Here is a 17,837-nt window from a genome sequence, read left to right on the forward strand (position 1 = left end):
ATTAGGTCTGCTGAGCTACATAGTCCTAGCATGTGTGCAGAATTATCTTGTTGACAAGTGCAGAAGTATACATTTGAATCCATTAGCTAAAAGGATCCATAAACATTTGAATAATGGCCTTTTACATTTTTCACCTGTCTATCAAACACATCATGTTGGTTTTTTTTTTTTTTTTTTTAAATTACCATAGATAAAATAAAAAAGAGCTGGATGGAGCTGCACTAAATTTTAAATATTTCTGTAATTTCATTGTTTTTTGAGGGATTGGTTAGCTTTGATTTATGTTTTCCTGGATTCTGTGCTTATATCTCAACCATAGCCACATGCCAGTGAGAAAATGTAAACTTATCATAATCAGTTAAAATTTCTTCCACTTAAATCTTCATTAAATCTTAACGTGAAAACCACCACCACAGAAATGAATGTTGTATTGAACTTCCTCATATGGTCCTAGAATAGTTGCACTGTGCCACTGATAAGCATCAGAGTAATAAGGAATACAAAGAAAGAGAAAAGCGGAAAATATGGGTCACATTTTCAACAGCAATTGTGTGTCTAATTTGAGTACATGATTATCAAAATTAGATGCCTAACACTAATAAGATATGACCTTGTCATATAGAGAATGTATATGCAAGAACATTAATTAAGTGTTTGGTTAATTTAGCCAAGCGTCATTTTGTAACTCTAGCCCTTAATTTTATATTGGCCCAGAGCTGAGTTGGGTTCAATTCTGCTTAAATCAACAGGAATTTTAAGTGAACATTGACTGCAGGATCAAGAACATATAGTATATTTAGAAAGATGTCTAAAGAGAGGGCCTGATAATCATTTGGTGTAAATCAGCATAGCTCCATTAAAGTCTTTGGATTTACATGAGCTGAACATCTGTCCCAGAATGTTTTAGAACGTTTTCCATGACTCATCTGCTGCTCTTCAAGGCACCATTGGAACCTGACCCATCCTGGATGTCAGGGAATTTGCCAGACAAGAGGAGGTCCACAGATACCATCCCCCACTTCACTGTTCCTCCCTGCTGCAGGTTCCTTCAGTGCGGCTGGGCTGTCTGTAGGCCAGCCTCAACCCTATGTTCACTGCTGGCCAGCCAGGCAGCTCCAGCGCCACTGCCGAATGGCAGGTTGCCCGATCGGGCTGCCGCAGCACCAGCCCCACTACTGTGTGGCACATGCCCAGCCACACTGATTCTACCAGGCTGCCACAGCCAGCTTTCCCTCCTGGGCTGACGCAGCTACAGCCCCTATTCCAATGCTGGGCAGCAGGCTGCTTCGGCCCCACTGCCTCCCAGACTGACATGGCCCAGCCAGGCTTCCCCTCTTGGCCCTGCTCCCAGGTGGCAGACAGCCCCAATCACTCTCCTTCTATAGGCAGCTGTGGCTCCGCTTCTAGTAGACTGGCAGGGTTGCACCAGACTCTCATCCAGGAACATCCGTGGTCATGACAGACCATGGATGTTGCCGGACAAGAGAATCCCAGATTTGGGAGGTGCAACCTGTAGTTCATATTCTAAAACACAGTATGCTCTGGTCTACAGTAGACCAGGCAGGTCGCTTTAAGGTATGCAACCCAGCTATGCAATATGCTTACCTTAAACCAAGCGGTGGTGGCATTCACACAGTGGGAGGCTGACGGGAGCATACACTCTCATCGGCTTCCCTTGCTCTTCGCGGAACATTAGACACACTAAATCGAATGCTAGAAGATCAACCTCCAAAGGATCGATCTTCTCGCTAGTGTAGACATGTCCTATGAGACAGTTATTTTATTAATTGGTTTTGAAAACGGAAATCAATCTATTTTCTGTATATAACAACAAACAACAGTCTCAAACTGAAACAGGGGACTGTTGTCACAGTGAGGGGTAGGGGGGAATATAAGTCTATTCTATACCACAAACAGTTTGTGGCTGTGCCAAATGTAATAAGGTTTGACTCATTTGTAGGAATTAGCATGACTGAAAAGTATGCCAGATTTCAAAACAATTTCTAACAGTTTCTGTGATACTCTGTAAGCAACTGAAAATTGGCATGTTGTGTTGTGCACAAGTCAGCCAACTGCTGTCACTGAATAATTAGATTTTTTAGCAGGAGAAAGAGAGTTTTCTAAACAAAATATTAAGAAAAAATACCAAAGTCATACCACAAAACCCTGGGTCCACACACTTGGAACTTTGAAGGAGTTTCTATCTGGATCTAAAATGTAGGGTGTGCACACATATCTAAATGTAAATGATAAAATGTATGTACACACATTACAGTATATTTGTCATTTATCCTTGGGGATATGTGTTCTTTCATGGACATGGCTGAACTCTCTAATATAATCTGAAAAAAATTAACTCTTTTAGATATAATTTTCCATGTAAAATATCAGTTCCAGGACCTGAGATCCAGGACAAGAATTTAGGTTTGAGTTGTAGCTTGACCTATTATATATCTATCATGCTTGTGACTTTTTTGTGTGTGGGCAGAAGGTGTGATTTTTCTATTGTCTTCCACCTAGTGTAGTAACTGACATCTGTGTAAAGGGTGCACTAATTAGGTTGCTGGTTTGTGAATACTGACACCTGTTTGCTTTGTACAGGTGTAAATGATTACACAAAATACTGGCAAATCAGGCCCACTGATTTCAAAATGAGCAGAAGATGCCACAACTGGCATGAGTGACTGGAAATTTCTGTTTGGGTAGAATTTTATACATTTTGATCTCCCCTCCTACAGCTGTGACTCAGAAGTACAGATATTTGGAAGATCTAGATATATCCTCATGGAGCCTATTTACATCTTCCAACGATTTAGCCTGATAACTAGAGAACTGAAATTATGAGATCAGAAGAGTGAAATCTGAGCAATCGAGAAGGGAAGGAAGTTTAATCAACATTTTGGGGTTTGCTTGTTTTGCTTGGGTTTTGGTAACATCTAATTAATTTCAATGGCTAATTACAAATAAAATCGCTCAGGATTTTCCATCACTATTTCAGTCTTTCTCCAACTCCTATCCTGTACCACCTTTCATGTTGTCTCCTCCACATGAAAGCCCTCCATCTTCTCCTTGTACATAATTAAACTGAAATCCCCCAAACAAAACAAGTCCAAACACAAATTGTGGGGGCAACAATGTACACAGAACATAATTATTTTTTTTTTTGCTAGACTCCATCTTTTGTCTGCCCATTCCCCAGATGTTAAACTTTTTATGCCAGGGACCTTGGGAAGAATTTGAAAAGTGCTCAGCATGCATCTAGTTGGTTGCATTGACGTCCAGAGTATATTTCAATGGGAGCAAGATTAGGTCAATACTTAGACTTTGAAAATCTCACCCCTTTTCTTTGACAGGACAGTAATGCAAATGAGAGAAATAAAAAACATCTCCCAGGGTATCCAAAGCTACACAGTAAAGTTAGTAATTTATTGGTTGCAGGAAGCTCTTCCAGATTGGAAAATAAAGACTCAGTACAAAGCAGTTTTCTTTAGGAAGTTCTTAGCAAGAGCAGTCAATGGTTCAGCTTCTTTTTGCCTGAGAGATGCTGCAAAGACAATGGGAGTGAGAGTGAAGTTCTGGTATTTTGAGTTTGTCAATAGCAATCAAAATCCCCCCCTCCCCCTTTAAAATAATTTTGTATCTGAAACAAACCTAATTTCAGCTTGGCCTTGCAGAAAAGAGAAGTGGCATCCCACTCATTAGTGCTTTGCTGTTCTCTGATCCATGGCTGGTGGAAACAGCTTTAAATTGTTGGGGGGAAAGGAAGGAAATAAAAGGAGATAAAACAAGCTTTTTGAACCCTGTAATGTAAATTTGCAGACAATTATGCATTACGAACTGCCTGAAGAATCACACCTCTCTCACCTTTGCTGGAATGTCTGAACATTAGGGGTAAACAACACAATGCTGTCTTATCATAATGCGGTCTGCTTCACTGCAGCAACAACTTGTCAGAAACAGATTGTGATGTTGACTTCTCAATAGAGGGGAAAAAAGGGCCTAAATTAGACTTCTATAAAAAGAATATTGCATATTTATTTCCACAATAACACCAAGGAAAAGCGTTAGTCAAGAAGCAAGCAATTGGGTGAATAAATAAGCTTGTCTTTGTTCTCATCAATTAAGTTATTACATCAGTTGGAAAACCAGTGAATTATAATACAGATGTTTAATGAAACACTGCTGTGCCTATAAGTCAAACTCCTATTTTGTGGTGTGATTTTGGCTGCATAGTTTTGTGTGTGTTAAACCGTATTTATTAGCTGATACCCATTATTATTTTGAGCAAGGTATAATTCAGTTGTCAGGCTCCAGCTCTGGGAAGGAGATTTAATCAGTGAGAGCCCGCTTTGCTGCTGAGCATAAAACAATGTGGGTTTCATGAAGCAATCACACCAGTGTGAAAAAATGGGATTAATTAGTATTGTACAAGAACAGGCAGCATGCTCATTAAAACCTTGTGAGCTGCCTCTTGATAAACTGCCACTTGATAGGGCCGCATTAATGTGACAAGGCAAAGACTTTATTTCTAAATCCTTTCTGATTATATCTCACTTTTAAGTTACCTGAATTGACTCTCCAAGGCTTTTGGAATACAAAGATCAGAATTGCAGCAAGAGATCCCCAAGACACCTGGACAAAGGAGCCATGCTCAGATAGCAAGACTTCAAAAGACAACTTTTTTTTTTAAACTCCCATTCAAACATAAATCAATAGCTGTACAATGAAGCTGCTCCAAAGGTGGTAAATTTGCATTTACACTCAGCAGGTTGGGCTGAAACTAATTTGACAATTGGCAACTGCCTTAATGAATCCCATATACAAATTCTCTATGTATCTGTTTACCAAATGCTTCCTATGTTTGTAGGTATATAAAGTCTTATGAATATTCCTACGGTTTCTAATTTGCTTTGAGGTAAGGAGGGAAAATAGGTATTCCTGTCTGTACATTTATTTTATGTAGTTTAGGTTTATTGCTGTCCAATGGCAAATGTTGGATATATATGAAAGAATTATATGTGTGTGTGTATGTGTGTGTGTATATATATATATATATATATATATATATATATATATATATATATATATATATATATATATATAATTCTTTCCTTTAGAAATGTTCACAAAATAAAAATGTAGATTTCCACCACTGGATTTGTTTCTACATGACAAAATGTAATAGGAGATATGCCTGAATAACAACAGTAAATGTTGGATAGGATGTATTTTTGATCTTGTGTGTTATTTTCCTCTAGGCATAATGTTTTATTCCTTCCTGAATTTGTAGCGGTTCTGATGATTTACTTGCATACCAGTCTTTCCCTTTATTTATTTATTTTTCTACTAGCTTTTGTGAATTAGCAGCTATAATAAAATTAAATCTGAACTTTTAATAGTTACCCAAATCTACCATCTATTCCATGATGTATAAGTGAATCAAGACGCCGACTTTTTATGTAGCTTTAGCTGACATTGTATGTAAGGGCAATTGTAATGCAATATACTTATCTGTCAGCATGTATTTGTAGGTGTGGAAAATGCCACTCAGAGAACAGAGATCTTAGATTCCCTGAAGCTTTTTGCAACTATTTTATTTTTAAACTAAAACATCGTGTTAAATCTCAACAAAAATTAAATCAATGCTTTCTACCAAGAAGTCTGAGTATTCAGTTCCCAAAATTATAGATTGTTTGTAAGTGTACTTGTGTAAATCCACTAGAAGATACCAGTGTAAGGCATCAGACTGGAGGCAAGGTACCTGAGCTGGCTAGATATGGATGAGTACAACATTTTATAAAGAGATGGGTTGCAATATTATTAATTTAAACCCCACGATTTCATTGTTGTGATCTGGGCTGCATGATGTAATGCAAGATGACAGCCATTGAATTAATAGAAAATGGGATTCATCTCCTGAAATTTCACACAAAATAGAAGCAAGAGAGACAGACAAAATAAAGGGAGATAGATAGACAGACTGATAAATACTACTAATACTTTTAAATTTAAACTGAATGGGTGAGATAATTGTAAAGGACTAATGGTATTTATCAACAGTATGATGGAGAGAAATCTTTCTTTTCTCTCTCTCATTGATTGCTTTGTTGAGCAAGTCAGTGAATATTTTACACTTTGTTTCTTTTATTTTAGCAAATGAACTGCCTGAAGCTAATGTAGTGTAAGTGGAAATTTCAAGCCCCGACATCTACTGCATGATCCTATAATAGGAACTTTCTTCCTCTACAAGCTCTGTAGCATAATCTAATAGCAAACTCCCTGCAGCCTTTCAGGTAGTCACGTGGCTGATTTATAATCCTATAACTTTGGAAGAGGTTAGCTAGGTAGTTTAAATCATTGGTTTTCTCTAATGAACTGGGGGTCAGGGAGAAAGTATTGCATTATAAAGGCCCTGTTTGGCTGTTACTTATGCCCCACATACCACACCTCCACATTTTTTACATAATTGAAATCAAGATGCCATTTTACACAATTGTAAAATGCATAAAATGAGAATTCTTCCTCCTGTTTATTCAACATCCTGGGGGAAAAGTGGAGTCAGAAATTCATATCCAAGAGTGCAGAGAATGAAGGGAGGTTTCTTAGCCAGGAAAAGATGTTCCATGGGGCTAAATTCTGCTCTGACATATGCCTGAAACCTCAGGGCCAATGCTCAGATAGCAGAGTGATGTGTGTATTAGTAATGCATGAAACAGATGAATAGGCTGATGATATAGCTGTTTCTACTAACTTGTCTAAAAGTTGCAGGCAGTTTGGAAAAACTGTGTGATTTCCAGGGAACCCACCAGCAGCTCCGTCTTGCCCTAGCAGCACTTACTCAGTGGATCACCATCAGTATTGTTGTCCTTGATAGCACTACAGTGGTGATACTTGTTACAGATACACTCCTTTTGGACAATTTTCCCCATTGTATTCAGGGTTTTCCTCATGCTCAGGCATTCAAGCAGTTTTTACTTTAAGATACATTATTTATACATTAAAGGCAAAACTAGTATTTTATTTCCTCTCCTTCTTATGTCCTCAGTAGCTGCTTAATGAAATTTGAGATACTTATTATGTCCTGATGCTTTAATGGTATAGCGCAACACCTAGGCTACGTCTAGACGACATCCCTTTTTCGGAAAAGGGATGTAAATTAGATGTATCGCAATTGCTAATGAAGCGGGGATTTAAATCTCCCCCGCTTCATTAGCATAAAAATGGCTGCCGCTTTTTTTCAGCACGGAGCTTTGCTGGAAAAAAGCGCCAGTCTAGACACTGATCTTGCGGAAAATAAAGCCTTTTCTGAAAGATCCTTTATCCCTTATTTCAGAGAGGGATAAGGGATCTTTCAGAAAAGGCTTTATTTTCCGCAAGATCAGCGTCTAGACTGGCGCTTTTTTCCGGCAAAGCTCCGTACCAAAAAAAAGCGGCAGCCATTTTTATGCTAATGAAGCGGGGGAGATTTAAATCCCCGCTTCATTAGCAATTGCGATACGTCTAATTTACATCCCTTTTACAAAAAAGGGATGTCGTCTAGACGTAGCCCTAGTGTAGCTAGAGTAGTTCCATGTTCTGGAAGTAGTGGGATAAATTATTCCGATCTTGGCCTACAGCAATTCAGATTATTCATATACTGTAACCTAAAGAGTTCTAGTAGAACAGCTTTTTTTACCACCAGACCTGGACCTCTGCAGAGAGGTGGTAAAGCATTCACTGGGTTGCATTTAGCAAGATTTGTAAGACCCACTTCTTTGCCCATGGTTTCCTTCCTAGCTCTCTAGTAAGATAGTAGTGTCTGAATTCTTACACTGAGCACGTCAGCATATCAACTTGAAGGCAGAAACCCAGAAACCTGGGATATTAGATGTGTCATCATCAGGAGGATCAGCCAACTTAGGTCCCATCCCACACACACAATCAGCCTTGCCAAATGTTCATGAAAATACCTTTGCCATCATGGCTAAGACTGAAGATACTGAAGGATCTCATGTAACTTTACTGACCTTTCAGAAGAATAATACCCTACCCTAGGTGAACAGGCAAGCAGGAGTTTGCACAGTTAATAGATTCTATATTAGCACGGAGCCATTATAATTCTACCTCTCTTTTAGGAGATTTCTTATCCAACAGAATGAGTTCCATGGAATAATTCTAAGATCCTACCACAATAAAACTACTCTCCTTTTTTTGGTGGGCTAGCTTTCTGCACTATGGTATATTGTTGAAGCATATTTGGCTGGGGTGATGGACTATGATTTAACACTTCTCTTCTATATCTGATTCCTCTAGTCCTGTGCGGGAGTGCAGCTTTTGGGAATCTTTTTACTCTGAAATCATGAGGTTACCTCACCCATCCACAGGTGTTTCAATCTAACTCATGAAAAGTGAGCAATGTTGAAAGAAACACTTCAAAACATGCCCAAGATATGCCAGTGAGAGCATTGAATGGCTTGAAAGGTTTGCGGAAGGATCACTCCATTCAAAATTGTGAGCAACCATGTCCCTCTTTCTCTTAGATTTTCCATGTGAGCCAATAAGAGAAGAGCCAGTAAGACAGGCAACCTAGAATAGGGGAGGAGCTGCTCCAAGAGCATCCATGTGGTCTCTGTTGCTATAGAAACCATTTTCTTTTGTCTGCATGTGCAACTGCTTTATTTATAATCTGGCTCTCAGGTAAGGCAAGTTGTATCGTGATATGTGGAAAATGAGAAAGGGAAAGGGGCACAAAATGCTTAAGGGGGGGGGGGGGGAAACCCACTGCAAGCCACCACATATACAAATAAAATCCAAGCATGAAGTTATGAATCTTTTTCCTTCCTTACAAGAATGAAGCAATGCACTCAGTCTGCTGCATACAATACATTTATGTACAAGTATCTTGTCCTGTAACACATGTATATTATCTTTGGCATCCAACTGAGCATCCCCAACCCTGGTCACTATCATTTGAATGATGTAATCTCCCAACAAAGGTCTGAAGAAAAGAAAAAGATGTTTGTTTTCTCTGAACAATTGATTTTCCTAGCTGCATCATGCCAGGGGAGAGCTTTATAGTTACTTTCTTATTTTTCTTCAGTAGCAACACACAACTAAAATATGAATTAAAGCTCTCGTGTGCCCTCTTTGAGGGACCATCCTTCTCTTCCTGTTTGTCTGAGAAAAACCTCAGTGATTGCTGTAAAGTAACTTCTGCCATCTTGTAACATGTAAAATTGCCCCTTTAGTTTATACATTAAAACAAAATCCCTTTACTCTTTTCCTTGAAAAAGGAACCCACCAGATAATTCAATGACTTGTAACTACTCTTAAAATAAAGGTAGATGCCACAATTAGGACTCACCACTATATGTGATTTATTGAAGCAAAATATTTAGAAAGTTTCAAAAAAAAATTAGCCATCTATCTGAATTTGCATTTCTAGACTGACTGTAGCTAGAACAATGACAAAGATTGCCTGTCCACATGCTTCGGTGCACAAGACGATCACCAGCTGGTAGCAAAAATATATTTTCCAATGGTATTGAGCATTTGCTTGTATTATAGGTGTTATTCTCTTTCACTGGAACATCAGGTTCTGACCAGTGTCAATAAATCCTTTTTTCATAATCCAGTGTGGGTTGGCTCGAGTAGTATAACAGATACTTCTAGCTTTTTTAGGGAAAATAATATTTAAAAAATAGTTCATCAGCATCACATTGCCTAGGAAAATGAAAGAACTCAGGGACATAGGTACAGACACCTAAATTGAGTGATTTTTGTCTAATAGTCAAAACACCTAGTGATTAAGGTCTTCTCTAACAACGAACTTATGTTGCAAATTTCCTCAATTCCAAGCAGAATTCACTTTGCAACATTTTGAATAATGATAAGGGCCTGGTGATGCAATATTTCTGGAACACTTTGTCCACATGTTATCGGAATGCCCACAGTGAAAGAGTTATGGGAAATATATCATCGTCCCTAAACAAGAGTTGATACAGAATATGACTCTGCCATGGGATCTCTTTATCTTCATTCTAGATAGCCTGACAATGACTCCCTAAAGGCTTGAAGCCAATTTAAAAAAGGATAGTAAGAGTTCTCTAATAGCCAAGGTATTACTACTAAAGCGTACATCAATTCAGAGTAGGAAGTGTGGATCTGACTGAGCTTCATTTTAATGGAAAGAGCATTTTAGATAAATTCTACAAAACAGATTTTACCTATATGGTGCCAGATTCTGCAGTCATTTGTGCTTGTGAATCCCCTCTTGACTTCAGTGGAAGAGGCTTATGTTTGTCTTGAGAACAGAATTTGACACATGTTGTGTTTTCTATGATTATGTATAATCCATTGCCTGCCTTCCTTATTAATCTAGCCCATTAGTTTTGAAAGACCTTTGGTCAATGCCCAGCTTCAGCATTGATGGATGCAAATCAAATAGATGGGAGAGAGGGAAGGTTAGAAGGGAGAATGACTCTTCTAAAGGTACCACTTCATCTCTACTCCACTTCTGATCTTGCTCTGTATTGCTCGTCAGGAAATCCTGCACATGCGGTACACAGCCCCTTCTAGGGGCACAATTCAGTATCTGAACTTCAAACCTAAATATCCTGAGTTAATCCAGCAATGAAGAAAGTTGGAAATTGGTCTCTTTCTTAGCATTAACGAGGAAAAAAGATGAAATTCTATGAACCTGCCAGTGTCATGAGCAATGCCACTTTTCACTAAGGTGACAGGCACCCGCTGTAGGCTCAGAAATGCCAATTATAATTAAAACCATTATTTTCAAATACTTGTTGGTTTATTCCCGGTGAAAAGTAAAGAGAATTTTAGAGTGACAGAGCTCTGTAAAATCAAACTTAAAGAAAAGGCTGATTGAGGCTGCCTGTAACAATTCAGTTTCAGGTGTGAAGCAGGCATTAGGCTGAAACATGTCTTCCTTAAAGCATATTGACCAACCTGGCATACTGCATTATATTAGCATAGTTCATATTCAGGATGAGCCATGTAAATAAAACAGATGGTGATTTAAAGCCCTACATTTTGAAGAAGTCAGGATGATATTTCACTTCCTCAGTGTTTAGGTACCCAACTTTTGGACACTTTAAAGTGGGCATCATTTTCACAAGAATGCTGGATGTCCATCCTTTGAAAATTAGGGCCCTCTAAGAGTTCATAAGTGGGGCATCTAAATATTGAGACACCCAAATTCAACAGCTACTTTTAAAAATTTAGGCCAACGGTGGTAATAAAATGGCAAGTAGCAGACTGAGCTTCAGAATTGTTTTTGGAGGAATTTACAACCTCATTAGACACTGAGATTTGCTGGTGAGCTAACAGTAACAAATTGTTTGTGTCTGACTAGGTTTAATTATCTACCTATCACAGTATGCACTAACCATGGTATCTAAGGGCCATATCATTCAGCATTGTCATGGCTGGAAAGTATTCCCTGTTTCACCCTCACTGGGTTTCTGTACCATATTTTGAGCTTGATTCACAGCTTTGGCTGCAGGATAGTATAAACTGCATGCACAGAAGCATCTGTACTCTATTGGTTGTTCGCCACTGGAGTGCAGCTTTGAAATCTGGCCTGGACTTCTCAGCAGCCCTAGAAGTAGAATCTGTATCAGAATATCTCCTGAGTGCCCTAGGGCCCTACACCCTCTGCTTCTGCAACAGTCCCCGGATACTTGGAGAGAAGTAGGGCCTGTGAGCAACTTGTGTCTGCTCCAGGATGACTTCCTAGCACTGGGGACTTGGAGTCCAAGTTTGGCTGGAAAACAATGAAACTCAGAAGCATCTGAGTACTGGCCTACATGCACCACTGCTTTATTCCAGAATGGCAACTCCTATGTTCCTATGATTTTGGCCAATGACCAGTCCATTTAGCTTCATTTGTACAAGGTGACCAAACAACCTCCTTTTCCTTGTGCATTTGTGCTGGGGGAACCTATTTGCTCAGATTGCCTCTGCCACCATTTGTCCCCAGGTATTCTCTCAAAAGGTACAGAAGTCTGGGAGCTAATGAGGAATCCAGATAAAATTCCAAAATAAAAAGGAGAAAGCTTGGTTCCACTCACATTGCAAGTGATTAGGATACATGCCAGAGCAGATGCTGTAGCTGAAGATTATTGCTAAGTGCTACAGAAGATGTCCAGGCTAATAATTTGTGCAGCTATTTCACCACTGTTGTTAGTCTTAAAACCTAGGGGTTTTTTTTCCTGCCCTGTAATTTTGTACTCATGTCCATTACTTGTAAAACTTTCTGTTGAAAAGCATTTCCATTCAATATGATAAGCTCCTTTTGTAAGGGTTCTGTATTAACGGCTCAAAGCTCATCTTCAAATATTTTGAGGTAGCTTTGGGGGGCTTGGCAGGGATAAATGAAGACTATTTTCCCCGATTGCCTTGTTGGATCTCTTTGTAACTTCACCTTGTATTCCTTTCTGTTCAATACTTTTCAAAGTACTGAGAGTTTAAAGAGGTACAATAAATCCCAGATCAGTTTTTAATGACCATGGTAAGCCTGCTTGTAATATGTCAGTAAGCTGAGCCTAAAAGCCAATGGGGAATAGGCCATTCCTGCCTTAGTAATTGCCTCCACAGAAAGATTTATAATGTCATTATCTGAATCTACAAGAAATAACTCATAGAGCTGAAATACCCGAAAAAAATTACAATTCTTTTAAAATCTAGTCATTTGTAAATGCTAAATCCGAAAAGTTTTTTCAAGATGTTTTATGTTAAATATTAAAACCCAGTCAAAATATAAATGTACTTTTCTTAATCAGATTCTTCATGTATCTGTTTGCAGCCTTGTATGTTGTTGGGCAGGAGAATTGTGCAGCACGCTGCTGTTGATAGCACCAATAAGTACTGAAAAACCACAGAGAAAGAACATTCCTAGTCATTTTTCTTTATCTAAGTATGATTCCAGGGGGGAAGAGGGCTAGTTAGTACTGCAATAAAATTAATTTTAGCAATAAAAATCACTTTCCCCCCTATTTTCCCATGAAAACCCACACTAAATGTCCTGATAAATGTACTGCAGCACTGTTTAAACCATTTCAGCCAGCTTCCTTTGCCCTTAGCATTCCCCAATCAGAAGGTATCATTCATTTCTTTCAAAAAGCAGGAAATGCACTCTTCAATTTGTCTGGTGTTTAATAAAGTGCTTGAATTGCCATAGCTACCCTCATCTTCTGATGCTTTAATATAGTACCATATTTATACTAATTTCAGCTTGACTACATTCTTCAGAGTGGAAAACTATTGCACTTAAAAAGCCACTGTCGGTATTTTTTCTATGGGAACTGGAACCTGAAATTTCTCCCCTGCTGATTTTATTATATTTTAAAATTTATTATTTGTCTCTGTCCTGCTTTCCTGCTGCTTTGTTGTTGCAGAGCTGCTCATGACTTCTGAGCTTCTGGCCTATTTTGTTTAACTTCTCTTTATACAAATCTGCCTCCCACTGAAGTGTATTTTAAATATGATAAAACTCTGGCACTATTTTTTTCATGAATCAGTTCTTGCCCACCTGGGTTTTGATCCACTGTCCTCTTGAGTCAACGGCCTTTATATTATGCCTCATTTTATGCATCGGAACCATCATCCATTGAGTTTGTCTCTTAGGATCCAAGCTTCCATTCTTTGCAGTCCATGTAAAAACTAACATTGACTTCAGAGTGCACGATGGGCCTTAAAACTGCAAGCTTTTTGAGTCAATAATTCAGGTTGAAATCCTCACTCTAACCAATAGGAATTTTACCATTATTTTACCATTCAGAATAGGACCCAGATATCACCCCCAGGTCCTATACTGCTCACATCACAGAAATCATTCAGTAAATAATAACTATTTATTCATCATTATTGAGTACTACCAGACTTACCGGGCACTGCCCTGGTCCTTCAGGGCAAGGAGCTGGTGGTGAGGGGGAGTGCAGAAGTCGGGGCAAGGCATTGAGGATAGGAGACAGTGCAGGAGGCTGTGGGCAGTGGGAGTGCTGTAGTGAGGATGGGGGTGAGGAGCGGTTCAGGGAGGAGAATCCTATCTGGCACCGGCCTTTTCTCTCTTCCAAGTTCCTTCTGGCTGCCAAGGGAATTTTCTCACCTCCCCCCTCACCTGGCCACTAGTTCCTCCCTGGCCACCAGGGGGCTCCCTCCCCATGGTTCTGTAGCCAAGGACTGGGGAGGGGGAAAGTGTTTGCGGCAAAGGGGCTACTTACCTGGTGTGTTGGCAGGCAAGATGGTGGAGCCCCAGTGCTGCTGGCCACTCTCTTGATGATATAGCTGCCCCCCAGTGACGCTCTAGGATAGCTCTCTCTTCTGTGCTCCCTGCCCCCCAGTGGCCACTCTCAGTATCATATCCTTCAAAAAGCTTCTCCTTTCCATGTTATGGAAAACAGCCCAATTCCCAGGGCTTCCACTTGTCCTGGCAAAGCCAAACCCTAATATTGCTTTAAGTTAAAAGAAGAGGAAGCTGCGTACCAAACAGCTCTTACTATTTAGCAGGATTCTCAAACAAATAAACTCACAGACAGATGCACTCAGACAGACAATGAAATTTGAAGTTTTTTTACTTCAAAAAAGAAATGAGCTCCAGGAAGTAGATGTTAGCTCCCATTCTGGGCACTCAGGCCTTGGCAAGGCCTCCTGAATTTACTGTGTCTGAAAAGAATATTGGGAGGTTTATTTCTTGAATTTCACAATTATCTACAAATAGAGAAGGTACAAGGGGGATTATTGACTGTTCTTCCCTGGGGCCTGGAATTGCTGTTGGCAGGTCTGAGGGTGCATATCTGCCACTGGATTTCCCCTTAGCATTAGTGAAATTCATGCATGTGAATGAGAGGAAAATGCCCTTTAATACACTCATCATTTATTTACCTCAATTATGAGCTCTATAGCTAGACTGGTAAGCTTTTGGAAAATGCTCTCTGCTCTCCAAGGAAGTGGGCTATACATTTTTTCAATACTAAAACATAACAAGATACCTAATGATTTTAGGAAATTAATAGAATTGAAAATTCTGAACTGTCTTGAAATTATGTTTAACACCCCCCAACCACATTGCTGCACACAACCTTCCCACTCTCTTTTATGAAAGCCTATTTCCCTTAAAAGCAGCAGCATATCAAGTTGACTCAGACTAAGAAATTGAAGTAAACTCGATGCATTATTGTTTATCATTAGCTTTTAAAGCCTAATTGGGATTGAGATCAGAACATACCAACTAAAATATAATAAAACCCAGCAAACTAAAACCCTCTGAAGGACTTGCAGAAGATGCGAGGTGACAGACTGGAGTGAGCCATCTTGGAGAAAGCCATGTCCCAAAACAGAAGAAATTTAAGTTTTCTTTCAGCTGGATTGTTGATAATAGGATTGATGGCAAAGAGAATTTAAACCACAGTGAAGCATGAAAGAATATCAAAATATCCTATTGCTTCTGTTGGAGACCCATCCTGTAAAAATCAAGGCTATTGAGGTTGGCCAGGATTAGCCTCTGGTTACTCATTTTGTGCCATGCTTTTTCACTATTGTATGTAGAAAATGTTTGCTGACAAACTAACCAGGAATAATAGAAGGATAAAAGGGCTAGTGTGACATACTGAATGTTACAATTGTTATTTCTGTCTTCTAAATGTGGTTTACCTTTGACTATGTCAAAGGTGACTAGTCTAGGATTTTTGGCAACTAAAAAGATGGACAATTCAGGATATACATGTTAATCCTACTTAAAAATCAAGGCCATAATCCTTCAAAATATCTGCCTTTGTGAAGTCCCATTGAAATTGTTGAAGCTTTATAAAGGTGTAATGGCCCATACAGGTCTATCTCTTTGAAGGATTGGAGCCTGACTTATGAGTACTAGCACCATGCCTATTTTTGTTCTCACGTAAAGCCCATTGGTTGCTTAGTTAACTTGTATCTTACATAGGCCTGTCTTTGATCTTCACAGTGTTGTAAGTGATCTTCTGGGGATCATTCTGGGCCGAGTAAGGATGTGCTAAATCGACCACTGATCATGCTCCTGCTGACTTGGTTTTCCACCACATCGTGAAGAGTAAGAGGAGTCAATGGGAGAGTTTCTCTCATTGACCCCCTGGAGTGGGGAAGCCATGGTAAGTCAAACTCAGATACATCAGCTCCAACTATGCTATTCATGTAGGCCTTGCCATAATGTACACAAGATCTTCTAGAGGTTATTCACCACCACCAAAAAAAACTGTGTTAATAAAACAGTAATATACATAACCCATGTGCTATTTTTGGTTCAGACGGTTACCTGGGGAATCTGGATCTTATGCTTGGGCTGCTCCATCAGTGCAAAATGGCCCTAAAGGCCCTTATACTACTCCCCTCACTGAAACCAGGAGGAGCAAAGGAGGGGAGGAATGTAGTTATGGCTTCCTTTTGCTTCAGGCCATGTCTTCATCAAATGAAAGATCAAAGCTGTCATGAGCAATCTTCCAGAGTTCAATATAGAGGGTCTAGTTAAGACCCACTAAATCTAACTCAGAGGATGCCCCATCGATGGCCGGTACTCTTCTTGTGCGAGGAGTAAGTGAAGCTAACCAGAGTATTTGCTCCCATTGGCCTCCCACTGTGGGGACAGTAGGGAAAGTCAAAACAAGGTATGTCACCTCCAGCTGCATAATTAACATAGCTGGAGTTGCATATCTTGAGTCAACCTTTCCCTTTAATGTAGACCTGGCCTCCAATCGCTTGATTAAAGCCTCTTTTTCACTCTTCACCTGTCCTGATTTGCACTGCCCACTCCATGGCAACAGGCAATGGACAGGGCATTTTGTCTGAACTGTATTGCCAGATTTAAACAATGATCCTGCAACTGACTCCACAGACAGACTCTTATGCCCAGGTGGCGTTAATTGCAAGATTGGAGACAGAGGCTATAAAATTCTTAGAGTAGGGATTTATTTGTACTATGCTCAACAGATGAAAAAACATCATAGCTGTCAAATACCATCAATTGTTCCATTGCCATCGTAAAACACACCTCTAAGAGAGTCCCAAATTGTCAAGGCCCCAGCATTCATGCAGCATGAACATGAAGACAGTGCTCCATTTGATAAAGTGATTATGAAGCAAAACTTTTAAATCAAGGCAAATTCAATCTCTCTCTCCACCCCAAAATAAGGTGGAATTGAATTAGAAAACTGCATTACTCAGTGCTGTAAGGAAGTGCCTAAATCTGTATGGTCGGGGTAATTACTGTCAAGAATCTCCCGTTCAGAAGTCCTTGAGAAATAGGAAATGGACACAAAGAATGAGTAAAAACCCAGTCAATTGATTTTGGATTTATCTGCAAAGGATAGTTCCAGGAGAGAGGAAACTGGGAAAATTTGTAGTGCTTAAAGCAGTGTTGCTCAACCAGTACTACGAGTACCCTTAGGGGTACTCAAGAGACGTTAGGGGGGTACATCAACACAACTGAAATTTAGAGAAAACTGAATTTTTGTTTTAAGTTTTATAGCACTTTATTATTTTTGTACTTTTTACGCCCAAAAACTTCATCACCCACCCGGCTACAATTAAGTTGTTTAAACAAATGTGTTGCAATGGTAGAAAAAAATGTAGTGTGCCTGAAAACTGTAGGTACTGGGGGTACTTATATATTTTTTAAAAGGGGCACTTTATTTTAAAAGGTTGAGAAACACTGGCTTAAAGCATAGATTCATGCTTAGATAAAAAAAAAAAGCCAGAGCTACAGACTGGAGGGCAATAATACTGACAGTGTACTGAGTGCAGAGGACTAGATTCAGATAATTGCTGCGTTGTGTTTCGTTGACAATTTATAGAGGTTGGCTATTCTGTTTTAT

General features: G+C 39.4%; 1 long non-coding RNA gene across 1 annotated transcript in view; it reads left to right on the forward strand.

Annotated features, from left to right (window-relative positions):
* Nucleotides 1-7,482: 7,482 nt before the first annotated feature.
* LOC142818849 (uncharacterized) overlaps nt 7,483-17,837 on the forward strand; it is a 124,305-nt gene continuing 113,950 nt past the window's right edge. Inside the window, exon 1 of the long non-coding RNA XR_012896518.2 lies at nt 7,483-16,118. This is a non-coding gene — a long non-coding RNA (uncharacterized LOC142818849). The remainder of the gene's footprint in view (nt 16,119-17,837) is intronic.

Source organism: Pelodiscus sinensis, chromosome 17 (assembly GCF_052426305.1).
Source record: "Pelodiscus sinensis isolate ZL-2025 chromosome 17, ASM5242630v1, whole genome shotgun sequence".
NCBI lineage: Eukaryota > Metazoa > Chordata > Testudines > Trionychidae > Pelodiscus > Pelodiscus sinensis.